This window comes from Macaca nemestrina, chromosome 7 (assembly GCF_043159975.1).
Source record: "Macaca nemestrina isolate mMacNem1 chromosome 7, mMacNem.hap1, whole genome shotgun sequence".
In the NCBI taxonomy this organism is placed as follows: domain Eukaryota; kingdom Metazoa; phylum Chordata; class Mammalia; order Primates; family Cercopithecidae; genus Macaca; species Macaca nemestrina.
This window is the reverse complement of record NC_092131.1, coordinates 41,266,546-41,283,800: the sequence shown is the minus strand read 5'-3', so window position 1 is coordinate 41,283,800 and position 17,255 is coordinate 41,266,546. Positions and strand designations below refer to the sequence as shown.

Sequence of the window (17,255 nt, the reverse complement as noted above, 5' to 3'; positions counted from 1 at the left end):
CCAAGATATCTCATTATATGTGTATGCAATATATTCCAGAATCCAAAAAAAGTTGGAATTTGGAAACACTTCTATTCCAAAGTATTTCAGATAAGGGATGCTCACCCTCTGTCCAAAAATCATGAACGAAGATCTAGTTTGTGTGTAGAAAGTTGCAGTTTCACCCTAAAAAGCAAAACAAGCTGGAAAAGTCCTATAATTCAAAGATTATATAATCAAAATTTTGGTTATAGCAATCTACATAGTTGCCTGTGATAGAGGGAATTTACTAGAAAGGGGAATGTGAGATCTTTCTGGGATAATGGAAATAGTCTATATGTTGCTTGGGTGGCAATTTCAAAATTATATAAAATTGTCCAAATCCATCAAACATAACATCAGAGATCATTATTTTTTGTATATATATTAACTTCATATGAAAATTTGAATGTGGTTTAATATGATTCAATTTACATTTAATTTAAAATAGATTAATTTAGCAACAGTAGCAACAGTGAAGGTGGAATACATTGAAAATAAAGATTATGACTTTTGTGGGCACTGATAGTCAATGGGTTGTCAGAAAGAAGAGTAGTAATTCCCATTTTTTGTGTGGAACCATGGATCCTGGTAGAAAATTTTTTCAAATACACTAGTTCTGATCTGATCTCCCACCAAGATTGTATAAAGCAGTGAAAACTCAATTAATATTCTTCCAGGACTTTCATTTATCAATGCCTACCAGGCAGTGATAATCAGGAAAGCCATATGCTTTCTCTACTCTTGATTAAATTAATGGAAACAACAACAAACAACTTTATATAATATGGTGACAATATGCTGTATTGTGGTTGTCAAAGTTAGATTCATTTAGCTTGCTGCAATGCATAGGGAGGCTGTGCAAGGAGCTAAGATGTTTTGGTACAAGAAGTTACTAGGAATTTATCAAAGGATTCAGGGTTGTGCTTAAATGTGGTTTCCGTGGACTCAGTGTCCTTAGAGTCTGCTAGGTTCCATGTGGGTTCTTCCTTTTGTGTCAGCCTCCAGGAAACTCACTCAAGCCTTTGAAAATCAGGCTCACCTATTTGTTTTCTGTCTCTCTGGAATCACTATCTTTACTCTTGAGTTTAATCGTTTGAATTCCAAACTGTTGATATATATATCTCCTGACTTTTTTAGGTGTTTTAGAAAAAAGGGAAAATCCAGTATCTTTATTTCTTCTTGGTCAGAAATAAAAGTTCTGGTATTGTTTTTTAAATAAAATGTTGGGGTAGGGTGATATGTGGATAGACAAAAAAGTTAATATGCCAGTGCTTATTTGTAAAACATGAAAGGCCACAAAGTTTAAATGAAGAAAAGTAATATTAAAATAGTTATAAATAGTTTTTAAAAAACTATTTTCAAGGCATATTGATCTGTGGAATGATATATTTTAGCTAAGTTGTACTAAATAGTACTGATTCAAATATACAAATCATAATACTTATCAGCTAATTGAAAGCTCCTTGAGAGGAATATCTAATGGTTTAATTTTGAACACACTACATATTTTCTTTTAAGTATCAAATGTTCAGTAAATATATGTAGAATACATGTTTTCTGGATCAGACACTGATATGGTTTGGCTCTGTGCCCCTACCTAAATCTTACCTCAAATTGTAATCCCCATGTGTCAAGGGAGGGACCTGTAATCTTCATATGTCAAGGGATGGAGGTGATTGGATAATGGGGGTGGTTTCCCCATGCTCTTCTCATGATAGTGAGTGAGTTCTCACAAGATCTGATGGTTTGATAAGGCAGTTTTCCCTGCTGTTGCTGGCTCTCTCTTGCCTGCTGCCATGTAAGACATCCCTGCTTCCCCTTCTGCCATGATTTTAATTTTCTTGAGACCTCCCCAGCCACATGGACATGTGAGTCAATTAAACCTCTTTTCTTTTTAAATTACCCAGTCTCTGGTAGTTATTTATAGCAGTGTGAGAATGGACTAATACAGTAAACTGGTAAAGTTGAGAGTGAAGTACTACTATAAAGATACCCAAAAAGGTGGTTGTGACTTTGGAACTGGGCAACAGACAGGGATTGGAATATTTGTAGGCCTCAAAAGAAGACAGCAAAATGTGGGAAAGTTTGGAACTTCTTGGAGATTTGTTTAATGGTTTTTACGAAAATGCTGACAATGACATGGACAGTGAAGTCCAGGCTGAGGTAATCTCAGATGGAGATGAGGAACTTCTTGATAACTGGAGCAAAGGTCACTCTTGCTTTGCTTTAGCAAAGAGACTAGTGGCATTTTGCCCCGCCCTAGAAATCTGTGGAACTTTGAACTTGAGAGAGATGATCTGAAATTGGAACTTATGTTTAAAAGGGAAGCAGAGCATAAAAGTTTGGAAAATTTGCAATTGTGATAGAAAAGAAAAACCAATTTTATGGGGAGAAATTGAAGCCTATTGCAGAAATTTTCAAAAGTAATGAGGAACTGAATGTGAACAGCCAAGACAATGGGGAAAATGTCACCGGGGCATGTCAGAGATCTTGGTGGCTACCCTCCCATTACAGGCCCAGTGGCCTAGGAAACAAAAATGTTTTTGTGGGCTGGGCCCTGAGCCCCTCTGCTCCTTGCAGTCTTGGGACATGGTGCCCTGTGTTCTAGCTGCTTTAGCTCCAGCTATGGCTAAAAGGGGCCACAGTACAGTTTGGTCCATTGCTTCACAGGGTGCAAGCCCCAGGCCTCAGTGGCTTCCATGTAGTGTTGGGCCTGTGGGTACACAGAAGTCAAGAATTGAGTTTTAGGAACCTCTGCCTAGATTTCAGAGGATGTATGGAAACACCTGGATGTCCAGGCAGAAGTCTGCTTTAGGGGCAGAGCCCTCACAGAGAACTTCTACAAGGGCAGTGCAGAAGGGAAATGTAGCTTTGGAGCCCCCACACAGAGTCCCCACTGAGGCACTGCCTAGTGGAGCTATGTGAGAAGAGGGCCACCATCCTCCAGACCCCAGAATGGTAGAACACTGACAACTAGCACCATAAGCCTAGAAAAGCCACAGGTACTCAATGCCAGCCCATTTACCGAAGCTGTCCAAAGCTGTGGGAGCCCACCCCTTGCGTCAGTGTGCCCTGGATGTGAGACTTGGAGTCCAAGGAGATCATTTTGGAGCTTTCAAATTGAATGAATGCCCCGATGGATTTAGAACATGCATGGGGCCTGTAGCCCCTTTGTTTTGGCCAGGTTCTCCCATTTAGAATTGGTGTAGTTACCCAACACCTCTACCCCCATTGTAGCTTAAAAGCAACTAACTTGGGTCCTTTTTGAGATGGACTGTTGCTCTTTCACCCAGGCTGGAGTACAATGGAACGATCTTGGCTCACTGCAACTTCCGCCTCCCAAGTGATTCTTCTGCCTCAGCCTCCCAAGTAGCTGGGACTACAGGCGCGCACCACCACACCTGGCTAATTTTGTATTTTTAGTAGAGATGGTGATTCACCATATTGGCCAGGCTGCTCTTGAACTCCTGACCTTGTGATCCACCCCCCTCGGCCTCCCAAAGTGCTGGGATTACAGGCATGAGCCACCGCATCTGGCTTTGTGTTTTATTTTACCTGCTTATAGGCATAAGGGACTTGCCTGTCTCAGATGACACTTTAGACTGTATACTTTTGAATTAATGCTGAAATGAATTAAGACTTTGGGGGACTGTTGGGAATGTATGGTTGGTTTGGAAATGTGAAAAGAGATGAGATTTGGGTGAGGCCAGGGTCGGAATGATATGGTTTGGCTCTGTGTCCCCACCCAAATCACATCTTGAATTGTGATCCCCATGAATCAAGGGAGGGAGTTGTAATCTCCACATGTCCAGGGAGGGAGATGATTGGATCATGGGGGCAGTTTCTCTCATGCTATTCTATGATAATCAGTGAGTTCTCATGAGATAGGATGGTTTAAGGCAGCTTTCCGGGCTTGTGCTAGGTCTCTCTTGCTTGTCGCCACATAAGACATGCCTGCCTCCCCCTCCACCATGATTGTAAGTTTGCTGAGGCTTCCCGAGCCATGCGGAAATGTGAGTTAATTAAACATCTTTTTTTGTTTGTTTGTTTTTAATAAATTGCCCTGTCTCAAGTATATATCCTTATAGCACTGTGAAAATGGACTAATACAGACACCTGGCATTTCTTATTAGAATTCATAATATTTATTCCTTCTCTGAGCATAAGAACCATTTTCAGGTAAGATGAGAACTAATGTCTATTTATACAAATCCAATAAAATATGTGAATTTTGATTACAAATGCTAATTATCACTCAGTTTTAAGTTTCTATTTCTTATGCTAGTTTCTCTTCATTATGTTGTTATAGATCTACTGATTATCCACTTTATGTCTATATATTCCTTTATTTACTGATATATTAAAATTTTTGAGCAATTACTTTACTTATCAAAGACTAACATAATTCCTGATCTCTTGGGGCTTATAGTTAAGTGGGGAAGGCACATATCTATCAAATAAGCACTCTAATTTGTATATAATTAAAGCTGAAGTAACTATACCAGAATTAAGGGTAAAGTTTTGTAAAGACTGAAATAATCTATTAAGTCTCATGCACAGAAGAGACATAGTTTAGGAGCTATTTTGGATGAAAATTACCAAAGATAGAGTAGCTGAATCCCAAACCTGGGAAATATTCTTGGTTTTTTAGTCTTTTTCCTTCACCACCACCACCATTGTCACCATCCCTCTTCAGTCTAGTCTATTACCAAATTCCATTAGCTCCTCCTCCAAAATAACATCAAATTCAACTATATTATCTATTGTACCATCACCCTGGTTTAAGCCAACATAATCTCTAACTTGAACTTGCAGTATATCTAAATATCTGTTTCCATTCCTGTCATCCTTAAATCCATTCTCTATATAGAGGCCAGAGAAACCTTTTATTAACCGTAAATCAGACCATGACATTTTTCTTCTTAAAACCTTAGTGGCTCTCTATAACATTCAGAATGAAATCCAGTTTATTCAGGATGGACTAGTAGACCTTGGTTCCTGGCCTTCTCTCCAATCTCATCTTATCACCATTTTATTTTTTATTTATTTATTTATTTTTCTCCTCACTCTCTTCCTACAAGCTATGCTGGCTGCCTTTTCATTGCAAGAATAATCCAAGCTCCATACTATTTTGGTGCCTTTCAGTTATTGCTGTCCTGTACCTAGAATGTTTTTCTCTATCGATGTTAAGATCCCATCACCTCCTCAGATAGGCCTTCTCCAATAACCTTGTCTAAAGTGGCCTCTATCACTACCTTGTTGACCTCAAGTTATTGTATTAACTTATTTTCTCCCTTATTTAACTTTATCTCCCTAAGTTCTGTGAAAGCTGTGAATTCATTCCATTTATCTTTGCTGTAGCTATCTTTGTTGGCACTTAGGTACTCAATAAAAATATTTTTTATGTAAATATTTCCCCAGTCTTCTGAGTAAAGTCTGAATTATAATGAAGGATCATAATCATAGCAAACATTTACATAGCCTCCATGTAAATTAATAATTGACAGTTGATGATTTCTGAAAACCATAATCCATATTGACTCAGTAAGTGAATATTTTATATTATACCTGAAAATAGCTTACTTTTAAAGGTATAAAGGATAAAGACTCATATACACTTATAAAGTCTAAAGTGGTTAATTCAGTTCAACAGATAATTTAATATTGAAATTCACTGTTTATTATGTTCAGTATTGTGTTAGGCAAGCTGTCTAGCTTAAAGGACACTAATGTTCAACATAAATTCTAAATGTGGCAAGTAATTGGAGATCTGGTATAGAAAGAGTGAAATGCATTATTAAAATCCATGAAAACCAACAAGTCTTAGTAGTTGTTCTCTACAAAAGCCATAATTAAGACCCATACTTCCCAAACTGTGCACCAGGGTGCCCCAGACTGTCATAGAAAACTCTTAGGGATACCATAGGTTTTTTAAAATTTTTGAGGGAAACCAGCAACATCTGTCAGATACTATATAAAGTACTATCTCAAGGTAGTTCACAGTTTCAATGTTAGATTATACCTTTGATGATGTTACATCTTTATGAAGCTGGGTTTTGCGCAGTTAACTGTGAGAAAAAGTAAGTACTACAGGAAAATTACTGTGGAAGAGGAAAGGAGGGCAACAGTATCCAATATGATTCAAAGGTTTAGGATATGTACAGGGCCCAATAGTTGCACCCATCCCATTAGTAAGTAATTGTAGTTACTATTAACAGTTATTTAAAATTAAAACATTTTTACTTTCAATTTGTATCTATTATTTAACAGCTACTAATTTGTTAGGATATAAAACTTAAGTTGTTTGGACCTTACTACTTAATAAACAGAACTATTAGATACTTCTTTTACTGGGTGCCATGAAAAAATTATTCAGACACTCAGAGCACCTTGAACTGAGAAAGTTTGAGAACCTCTGATATAGCCAAATTTTATTTTATTTTATTTTTATGATTCAAATATGATTTTATTGTTATAGCATTTTTCTGGCGATCTGGTCTTCAACAAACTCTCTAGAAGAAATTTATGTTTATGATAAGTGGGAGAGAGTGTACTATAGAAGCACAGAGAAAGAGAAGTAATATTTACTGGGTACCTACTATGTTATAGACATTATTTTTATGTATTGTTTAATACTTACAGCAATCTTAAGATATATGATGGTGATCTTCCCATTTTATAGACAAGGAATCAAAGGTCAAAAAAATTAGATATTTTGCTAGGTTACACAGCTAACTGGATGGTGCCTGAAGTAGCTAAAGGCTTTTTATGGCAATGTTTAATGTATCATTTTCAACTTAAGAAAGTTTGTTGGATGAGGTATCAAAGGAACAAAGATCTACTATATTGTGAATTTTATTACTATAAATAAACACTGAAGATACATTTTTTAAAAAAAATTCTTAGTCCCTATTGTTCATGCAAGTTTTTCATGTCATTTGCTGGATCATTAAATTTGAGTATATTTGGTAGCCTTATTTCCATAATAGAGAATCAGTGAAGATTGTTTTAGGGTTTCACATAGTTAAAATTGTATTTTGGTCACCTACAACTTGATAATCTATAGAAGTTAAGTACTACCGAGTTAGATTTTCATTGTGAATTTTTTATTTTCTTTCTTTTCTTTTCTTTTTCTTCTTCTTCTTTTTTTTTTTTTTTTTTTTTTTTTTTTGAGACAGAGTTTTACTGTTGTTGCCTGGGCTGGAGTGCAGTGGTGCAATCTCGGCTCACTGCAGCTTCCGCCTCCTAGGTTCAGGTGATTCTCCTGCCTCAGCCTCCTGAGTAGCTGGGATTACAGGTGTGTGCCACCACACCCAGCTAATTTTTTGTATTTGTAGTAGAGACAGTGTCATCATGTTGTCTAGGCTGGTCTTGAACTCCTGACCTCAGGTTATCCACCCACCTCGGCCTCCTAAAGTGCAGAGATTACATACATGAGCCACTGCGCCTGACCTATTTTGACTGTTTTCTTGCCTGTGTACTTCCTAATTACACAGAAATTTCTGGAACCCATACAAAGGTGTTTTCTATTTGCACTTCATTTTCTATATTAGCCTCTTCTGAAACTTCTACAGTGTTTTGAATTATCTCAACCATTCTCCACATCTCTTAACCTCTATTTCTTATTTTCTTTCTTTTTATCTCTCTTTGCTGAATTCTGTATCACTTCTTGAGACCTGTCTTCCAGTTTATGAATTTTCCTTTCATCAGTATCTGATCTCCTACAGTCTTCTGAGTTTGTTTCCCCAGTCCTACAATTATTATATGTTTCATTCATGGGAACCCCGGTTGGTTATTTTCAAATCTGCCTAGTAAGTTTTCTTATATTTTGTACTTTTCTAGGCATATTAAACATATTAATGTTTTCTAATAATTCTAATACAGGATTTTTGGGTCTGGTTCTGTAGTTCATCGTTTCTATATATACTTTTTGTGGTAGTATCCCCTTTCCCTTCCCCTTCCTTTTCCCTTTCTCCCTTCCTCTTTTTCCCCTTCCCCTTCCCCTCTTCCGGGCTTTTGAATGAATGGAGTTCATTCCTTCACGGAGAAATTTGATTCTCCCATGCACATGGGATACTGTCAGTGTGAAACCACTTTCAATTTTAGGGTGGTATGGATTCAGGCCATAACCCTGCACAAGTGTGGGTTTGTGGTTATTAATTCTCAGGGAAACCCCTTTTTCTTTTCTTTTTTTTTTTTTTTTTTTCTTTTCATATTCTACCCAATCCAAGGTAGACAGGCATGTATCTCTTTCAGCTCCCTTTTTGGAGTTTTGATTGTTTTTCTTAGTTTATCCTTTTCGGTGTTATTGACTGTATCTGAATTTTACATGATATGACTTCACATCCAGATTGAACTCTGAATTCCTGGCTTTTAAGCACTGAGCTCTTTAATACCAAGGCTGTAGACCACACATCAGCAGATACCACCAGAGTCCAGCAAATACTGGCCCCATAACTCTTTCCTTTTCTGGATTTATGATTCTTTTTTTGCTTACAGCCTTTATAAATTATTTTAGTTTCCAACCAGCCAACCATGTGCTTAAATAAGTCTTTAAAAATGTGTATTATATTCAGACTTTTTAGATGTGGTATGCTAGAAGTGACCTTAACTGAATATGTTGGTCTGCTATAGTACGAAAAAAGCAAGTCATTAAATATTTTGAATGACAGCACAGGATTCTGTGCTGACTCAAGTTAGAGCAATTTACACACTTTAGAACTCTCCTCTGAATTTGCTGTCACTGTACCCAAAAGTAGAATTAGAACTCTTTGACTGCCCTCACCATAGCCAAGTGACTCCTAATCCTCCAGGGAACATGGGAACATGTAAAATGATAAAATTTGCCTAATAAAATAGAGTTGACTCTCATAAGACTACAGCAAATTTTGAAAGGTACATTGGAGCAGTAGTGGTGATAGGAAACCAATTGTTAGGTTTTCTATATTCATTCTTGAACGTTACCCCAAAAGAGTATCCTAAAATTCAAGTTAGAAATTAAAACACTGTTAATTTAAAACTGTCTTTTCTGTTTTAGTTTAAAATGTTAAACCAAAACAGACTTTCTTCCTACCCCAAAATAGTTACATAAGAACAGTCTGTTGTCACAGAATTCATTCTATTATAAAATTACTTTATTATAAAGGGTATAGTCTCTATTTAAAATGTTAAGCTACAAATATTTATCCTTTTGAGCCATCTGTACTGCTAAATACTCATAGGTATTTTAGACTAAGATCTGAAAAGTGGAAATACTTTAAAACCTTTGCATTGTTGATTCTTGATTTTTTTTATAGCATGTGTCTTGCTTTGAGCAGAAATAGATTGATGCAGAAAGCTTACTTGTAAAACATTATGTTACTGTCATTTAAAAAAATAGTTTTAAACCGTCTGATGGAAAGGGGCATCTTTAGATGAAGTAATTTCATTAAGATATCCAATTCAGAATCTAAGTAAATTAACTTAAATATATAAAAATTTTTTACTCAATATATTTATTCCCGTAATAAATATGTTAATTTCATAAATTTAGAGTTCTACTAGGTGAATTTACTTTATTATTTTAAATCATTACCTTAGTTAACGAAGAAAGTTTCTATTGAGAATGTTTGCTCCCCACTTTCTCCTCATGAAATCATTTTAATACTGTCTTTATAATACCAGGAAATTGATTAATGTCATTAATCAACTATTATTATAAGTATATATTTTATTGAATGCTTATTTCATATTTCCTTTTTGGGTGGAATTCTATTGAAACATGTGAGAAAATATTAGTAACTTGTCTACTCCGCTTCCCCCCATCTCCATATAAACCCCCATTTCCAGAGGACTGGAAACTGGAAAGAATACTTCAGGGCTGAACATGACAGGGGCTTAAGAAAAGTACCTGAGAAATTGTAACCAAAAACTGAGCCTATAATGAATTTGCAATTCAAATTCACATAGTTAAATAATTTACATTTTTTCATACTGTTTGTTTGTTTGTTTGTTTGTTTGTTTGTTTTTGAGACGAGTCTTGCTCGTCTTGCACTGGCACAATCTCCACTTACTGCAAGCTCTGCCTCCTGGGTTCACGCCATTCTCCTGCCTCAGCCTCCCGAGTAGCTGGGACTACAGGCGCCTGCCACCACGCCCGGCTAATTTTTTGTATTTTTAGTATAGATGGGGTTTCACCGTGTTAGCCAGGATGGTCTTGATCTCCTGACCTCGTGATCTGCCCTCCTCGGCCTCCCAAAGTGTTGGGATTACAGGCGTGAGCCACCGTTCCCGGCCACTGCCTTTTTTTTTTTTTTTTTTTTAAACAAAATCATCAATGGAAGGAAAAACACTTTAAGTGTATGAATTTAGTGTAAAGTAGTCTATGATGGATAGTGCATTTGGACAACTGACCAAAACAATTGCAAATTCTCTGGTGAATTCACTTTGTCCTAAAATTCAAAGAAATACCATACATTATTTACCACTGAACATGAAAAGCTGCAAGGAAATGAGGTACTATGAATAAGAATCATCAGAAACACTAGACAGCAGAATCAACCCTACATAGATATTAAATATTGGAATGACTGGATATAGAGTAAAAAACAACTATGCTTACTTAATATGTTAAACAAAATAAAACTAAAAAGCAAAAGCCTGAAAAACATCAGTAGGGAACAGCAAACTATAAAAATGTCCTAGCAGATTTGCAGAATAACCAATTAGAAATTCTAGAATTGAAAACAAATAATATAAATTTAAAATCACATGGAGTATAACGGCACAACAGATACAATTGAAGAGAGAAATAGCAAAGTGAATAATAGGCTAAAAGAAATTATTGAGAATTTATCACAAAGAGAAAAAATTCAAAAAAAGACAGAGGTTGAGAAACTACACTGTTTTATGCACACTGGTGTATTTACGATATATCTCAAAAAAATGTCTAAAATATAATCAAATATATGGTCAAATATGCTCATTCTTCTTTAAAGCTTTCTATAAGAAGAAAACAAAGGGAAAAACATTATGTCCAACAGTAGGAGCAGGATCACAGAGTTAATAGTTCATCCATTACAAATTATGTTACTATAAATACTTAATGTCATGAGAGAAATATTTACCTTGAGTATTACATTTATACATTGATCTCAAAATCAAAGAATAGTAAGATATTTTATTTATTTAATGATACATATAAAAAGAAAGAGAATATCTTATTTAATAGTAGAGCTTACTTCTGAATACTAGGGATACAGGTACTTTAAAATTTTCTTGGTAAGCTCTTTGTATTTTCCAGTTGTTTAAAACTGAACATTTAGTGCTTTAAAAAAAATAAATAATAAAGCCAGAAAGCTGCTAATAAGGATTAAAAAGTGGTACTTCGTGATATATTCTAGAACTTTTCTGTGCTATATCTGTGCTTTTCCTGTGGTAGGTGCTTATCATACTTTTTAAATGATTGATATTTGGCTCTTATACATTCTTAATGTATATTTAAATGAAGTGGATGAATAATAAAAGTTAGTGGAAAATTTATAAGGAGTAAGGCCCTGAATATTTGCAACACACCGAACTTTTGATTACTGGGGATTTAAGCTGAGAGTCTTCATTTAGGTGCAATTTAGTAAGTGTCTTAGTTCCTTTTGTGCTGCTATAACAGAATAGCAGAGATTAGGTAATTTATAAAGAAAAAATTTATTTCTTACAGTTCTGGAAAGCCGGGAAGTTCAGTATCAAGGTGCCAGCATCTGGTGAGGGCCTTCTTGTGGCATCTCATGGCAGAAGGAAGAAGGGCAAGAGAGCATGTGTGTGAGAGAGGAAGAAATTAAACTTGCAGCTTCAAGCCCTTTTATAATTGACATTAATCCATTCATGAGGGTGGGGTCCTCATGTCCTAAACACATCCCACCAGGTCCCAGCTCCCAACATTAGGGATTCAGTTTCCAACACATGCTTTTTGGGGAACACATTCAAACTACAGCAGTAAGCAACTTTGAAGACGTTCTTTATCTGCTTATTCAATATGTGTAAGATCTAGCAATATTTATGAGACAAATATATGCAAATAATTTTGTTTTAATTTATTCATATGATAAATATTTATTGAATGTCTTTTGTGTGCTACACATTGCACTAGATTTTGGAGATGACTTGTGAAACCATATACAGCATTGATTGTGTTCTAGTCTCTGTCTACAAACTTAAAGAAAACTAATTACTTTTCAAGGTAACATATTCAATTTTATTTTCTGCTTTTCTTAGATCACTCCAGTATATCCAGCAAACTCTCTTAAACTGAGCCCAAACTACTCTTGTTGCCTGTTCTAATTTTCTTCACTAGAACATCCAGAAAATCTTACTTGCCTTTCCATATAAAACCTCTTACTTTGGGAGGCCGAAGCAGGCGGATCACGAGGTAAGGAAATCGAGACCATTCTGGCTAACAGGGCGAAACCCCGTCTCTACTAAAAAAAAATGCAAAAAAACCATTAGCCGGGCGTGGTGGTTTGCGCCTGCAGTCCCAGCTACTTGGGAGGCTGAGGCAGGAGAATGGCGTGAACCCGGGAGGCGGAGCTTACAGTGAGCCGAGATCGCACCACTGCACTCCAGCCTGGGTAACAGAGCAAGACTGTGTCTCAAAAAATAAAAATAATAATAAAAAAAAGTCTCTTTAATTACTTTAAAACAGCTAACAAGGACTTAATTCCTTTATCTTCTTGTATTTTTCTTATATTATCTTGGCAAAATGAAAAATTTGGGTATTTAATGTTTGCCAAGTCACCATGTGGATAAACCACCACTGGTGAAGAATAAACTATATCCATATTATGTTACTTTAAATGAAGCGACTACATTTCAACATTACCCTCAGAATTAAACGTATTATTTACAGTACTACTACTCATCCTTTCTTCTAATAGGCTCCAAGCTGTCTCCTTTTTCATCTTTCATGTATCCCAATAAAAACATAACTTCCAATTTTAATTAGAATAGCTATATATAATAGGTAGAACAACTGTGTATGTTCTGTAGCCTTCTGCCTACAACCTGATTATAAAATTGCTTTAACTAAAGTAAGTTACTGTCTATTCTGACTCTATTACACAAAATTTAATTTTATTACTCTACTTTCTTTTCCATATTATTTTTCTTCTATCCTCTTCTAATTCATTGCCTCCTTGATCTCCCTTATTAAGCCTTCTCTCAGGGAAAGAATATCTGATCAGCCAATTCACTCCAAGTTTTAAGTGACTAGTGGTTGGAAATATGTTCCTCTTCAGTATTACATGTAATTTAAACAAGGAATTAAGTTGTGTTGGCTTTGCTGAGGCAGTGTGTGTTTGTATACGAGAATAAGTTCTTTATAGCACCCATTCAGTCACACAAGACTACCTACTTGTAAGTCTAATGTTTAGAATAAACAATGCATTATCAAACACATTTTGCATTTCTTAAACAATGTTCATAAATTTCCTTATATGAGAAACCTGGTCTGATGTTAGACAAACAGTGAATACTCAGCTTTATTGATTAATTGACTACATTTTCAGAATACTGAAAAATTAGGAATGGGGTTAACTGAACATTTTGTTAAGATGTTATTACAGACAAATACAAAAAAATTCTGGCTCTCTGGATTGGACTCTGTGTAGATTGATTCCATCTATAAAAGGTGGCTCATCTTTGACAGCAGATATTTTAGTCACTATTACTTGTTAGAGATTCAATATTGCAATGAAATTTTTTTAAATTTACTTATAAGGATTTATGATACCAAGTTGCATTTGACATTTGGATTAAATCCTGAGGGGTAAGGAAGATTCATCCCTGTGGTAGAAGTTTATAGCCTTAAGTCAAATGAATTCTACTTACACTTTAGTTAGAAGGCCAATTAAGACAAAGGTGCCTTAAAAGATCAAGTTTTTCAGTGTAAAAATTCTACATCTCAATATAGGTTATGAATACTACATTAAGTTCATTTGGTTATGAATTCATTATTTTCACCTTTTGCTGCTGTTGTTGTTATACTTCAACTCTCTTATTTTTACAACTTTTTATTTTGAAAACTTTCAAACTTGAAAAAAATGTTGGGAGAACAGTATAATGAACAGCTGCACTCTGCACACCTAGATTCTCATGATTGAGAATACATGCTATATCTATTCATATCTCTGGCTTGCCTTCTCTCTCTCTTTTTCTATGTAACTTAAAAACAGTTTCAGACATAATGACACTTTACCCCTGAATATTTCAGCATGTTTCCCTAAAATTAAGGACCTTGTTATACTCTTATCATATACTGGAAATGTAACATTGAGACAATAATATCATGAAATATAACATATAAATCTATTTTTAGCTTTCTCTAATTATCTCAAAATATTATTTATAGATTTTTTGATTCAGTATTCTGTGAGGGATTATAAATGGTAATTTGGTAGTGATATGTCTTTACCATTTTGTTATATATTGTCAGAAATTTGATGTAGAATAATTCCATATATTAGCAACTGTGGAAAGTGTTGCCAATTATGAAAAAAATGTAAATTTAGATAATTCAGAAATAGTCCACTGAGATTTTTATTACATAGTTGATTTTATGAAAGTAACTTGAATTCCTTGACAGCTTACTTATGTATAATGAGTGTTCATGGTGCCCTCATTGAATTTCTTTTTAAAATTTAATTTTTAAAAATAATAATACAGTAAAAAAATACCCTTTGTGATCTTTCTTGATAGTCACATCCTCCCATCATCATTCTACCCTGCGTATCACAGATCTGTTTTCCATCACTATGGTTTGTGTTTTTAAGAATGTCAAATAAATAGAATCAGAAGGTATGACCAGCTTCTCTCAGAGTAGAGTCTCTGAGATATATTCAAGTTGTGTATGTCAATAATTTGTTCATTTTTACTGGTAAATAGTAGTCCATTGTACATATGTACCATTGTTTGTTTATCTACTAACCCATTGAAAGACATTTGGGTTGCTTCCAGCTTTTTGCTGTCACAAATAAATCTGCTGTTAAATATTTGTATATAAGTTTTGGTATGAACATAAGTTTTCATTTCTCTGTGAATACCCAGATGTACAGTTGCTAGCTCATATGATAAATGTATATTTAACATTATAAAAACCCGGCAAACTGTTTTCCAACATTTGCATCATTTCAATATTAGGCTCAGTCAATTGTCTTATCTCGTGTGAATTTGTATCCTGTATTACTTTATAAGACTCTAAGTCTTATTTAGAGCCTGTGGAAAAGATTGATATTTTTGTTTTGGCCTTCTGTGGATGGTGTGGTTCTAACCTTAGCTCTGTTTTACAAGACTTGGGTGTGCTATTTGGATCTGTCTGAATGTGTACCCCCTAGTGGTCACTCTGGAACCAGCCTGTAGATCTATTCTTCGCTAAGGCCTTTAAATCTTTGATATGCTAATTAGTATCACATCCATAAATGGGCAGATCCAGGGTGAGTAAAAGTTCAAAACAACTGTATGGAGTTGCTCTCCTGATCTCCCTTCCCAGTTATATCCTAAGTACTTTCTACTTACCTGGGGGCTGTTTTTGTTGTTCTTCTTCTTCAAAAAAGAAATTGTTTCTTTCTGCAGTTTTACCACATCCTCCCACCATTTAGCGCTGGTGATAAAGATGCCAACAAGGCTACATGGTGGGAAGACAGGGACATAGGGGAAAAAATCCTACAGGGTTTGGTCCTGCCCTTTTGGCATTGCTGCTTCTCTGAAAGGTAGGTTCACCTCCCTCAGAGTTTTGACTACTGCAGTCTCTCATTTCTGTCTTCTTTTATCTTAGCTGCCATGGGACTGTTCAGGGTTTGAGGCATAGAAAAATGAGGAAGAAGAGAGGGGGAAACAAAATAACCTGGAGATTTCTCCTACTGTTTCTCTCTCAGCACTGTAAGTGTTCAGAAAATTTCTCCTGGACCTCACTCACACCACATAGTGCTCAGTTCTGGGTTTCTGGCTTCAGAGATAGTAGAGGAAAATAAATGTTAAACTCACCATTGGTATTCTTCCCTCACCTGTCTAATAGTGTTTACTTTTCAGAGTTTTCAAATAACTCTCTATTCAGGTTTTATAGTTGAATTAGCATGAGATAAAGAGAGTCTGGTCTTATTTCATCTTACTGGAATCAGGATCCCTAATTGATTTTTAAATTGGTGATATAATTGTCAGACCATTTATTTCAGTATTTCACTAAGTAACTTCTAAACTGTGAAAAAAGCGAATATAAAATAAATATCCGGTATTTTTGTGCTTGTTATTTGTATCTTTGACATGAGATAAAGTTTGTGGAAGATTTAACAAGAACATCATAAGAAGTTGACAATAAATTAGATGTTAATTCATTAATTTATTTCCTCCACAGAAATTTAACAAGTACTGACTCTTGGCCTGGGATTGCAGATACGATAATGAACAAGATAGGCAGAGCTCCTTCTCAGGACGGGGTAATAGATTTGAGACAGTCATTTATAGTACATTGGTTTTCTGTTCTTGCGATAGTTTGCTGAGAATGATGGTTTCCAGCTGCATCCATGTCCCTACAAAAGACACGAACTCATCCTTTTTTATGGCTGCATAGTATTCCATGGTGTGTATGTGCCACATTGTCTTAATCCAGTCTGTCACTGATGGACATTGGTTTGATTCCAAGTCTTTGCTATTGTGAATAGTGCCACAACAAACATACGTGTGCATGTGTCTTTATAGCAGCATGATTTAAAATCCTTTGGGTATATCCCCAGTAATAGGATGGCTGGGTCAAATGGTATTTCGGGTTCTAGATCCTTGAGGAGTCGCCACACTGTTTTCCACAATGGATGAACTAGTTTACAGTCCCACCAAGAGTGTAAAAGTGTTCCTGTTTCTCCACATCCTCTCCAGCACGTGTTGTTTCCTGACTTTTTAATGATTGCCATTCTAACTGGTGTGAGATGGTTTCTCATTGTGGTTTTGATTTGCATTTCTCTGAGGGCGAGTGATGAGCATTTTTTCATGTGTCTATTGGCTTGAGTGTCTGTTCATATCCTTTGCCCACTTTTTGATAGAGTTCTTTGTTTTTTTTTCTTGTAAATTTGTTTGAGTTCTTTGTAGGTTCTGGATATTAGCCCTTTGTCAGATGAGTAGATTGCAAAAATTTTCTCCCATTCTGTAGGTTGCCTGATCACTCTGTTGGTAGTTTCTTTTGCTATGCAGAAGCTCTTTAGTTTAATTAGATCCCATTT

At 35.5% G+C, this 17,255-nt stretch overlaps 1 protein-coding gene across 27 annotated transcripts in view; it reads left to right on the top strand.

The window, feature by feature from the left end:
• The window catches only part of LOC105472850 (gephyrin), a 737,491-nt gene that overhangs the window by 251,594 nt on the left and 468,642 nt on the right, over window positions 1-17,255 (top strand). The window lies entirely within an intron of this gene.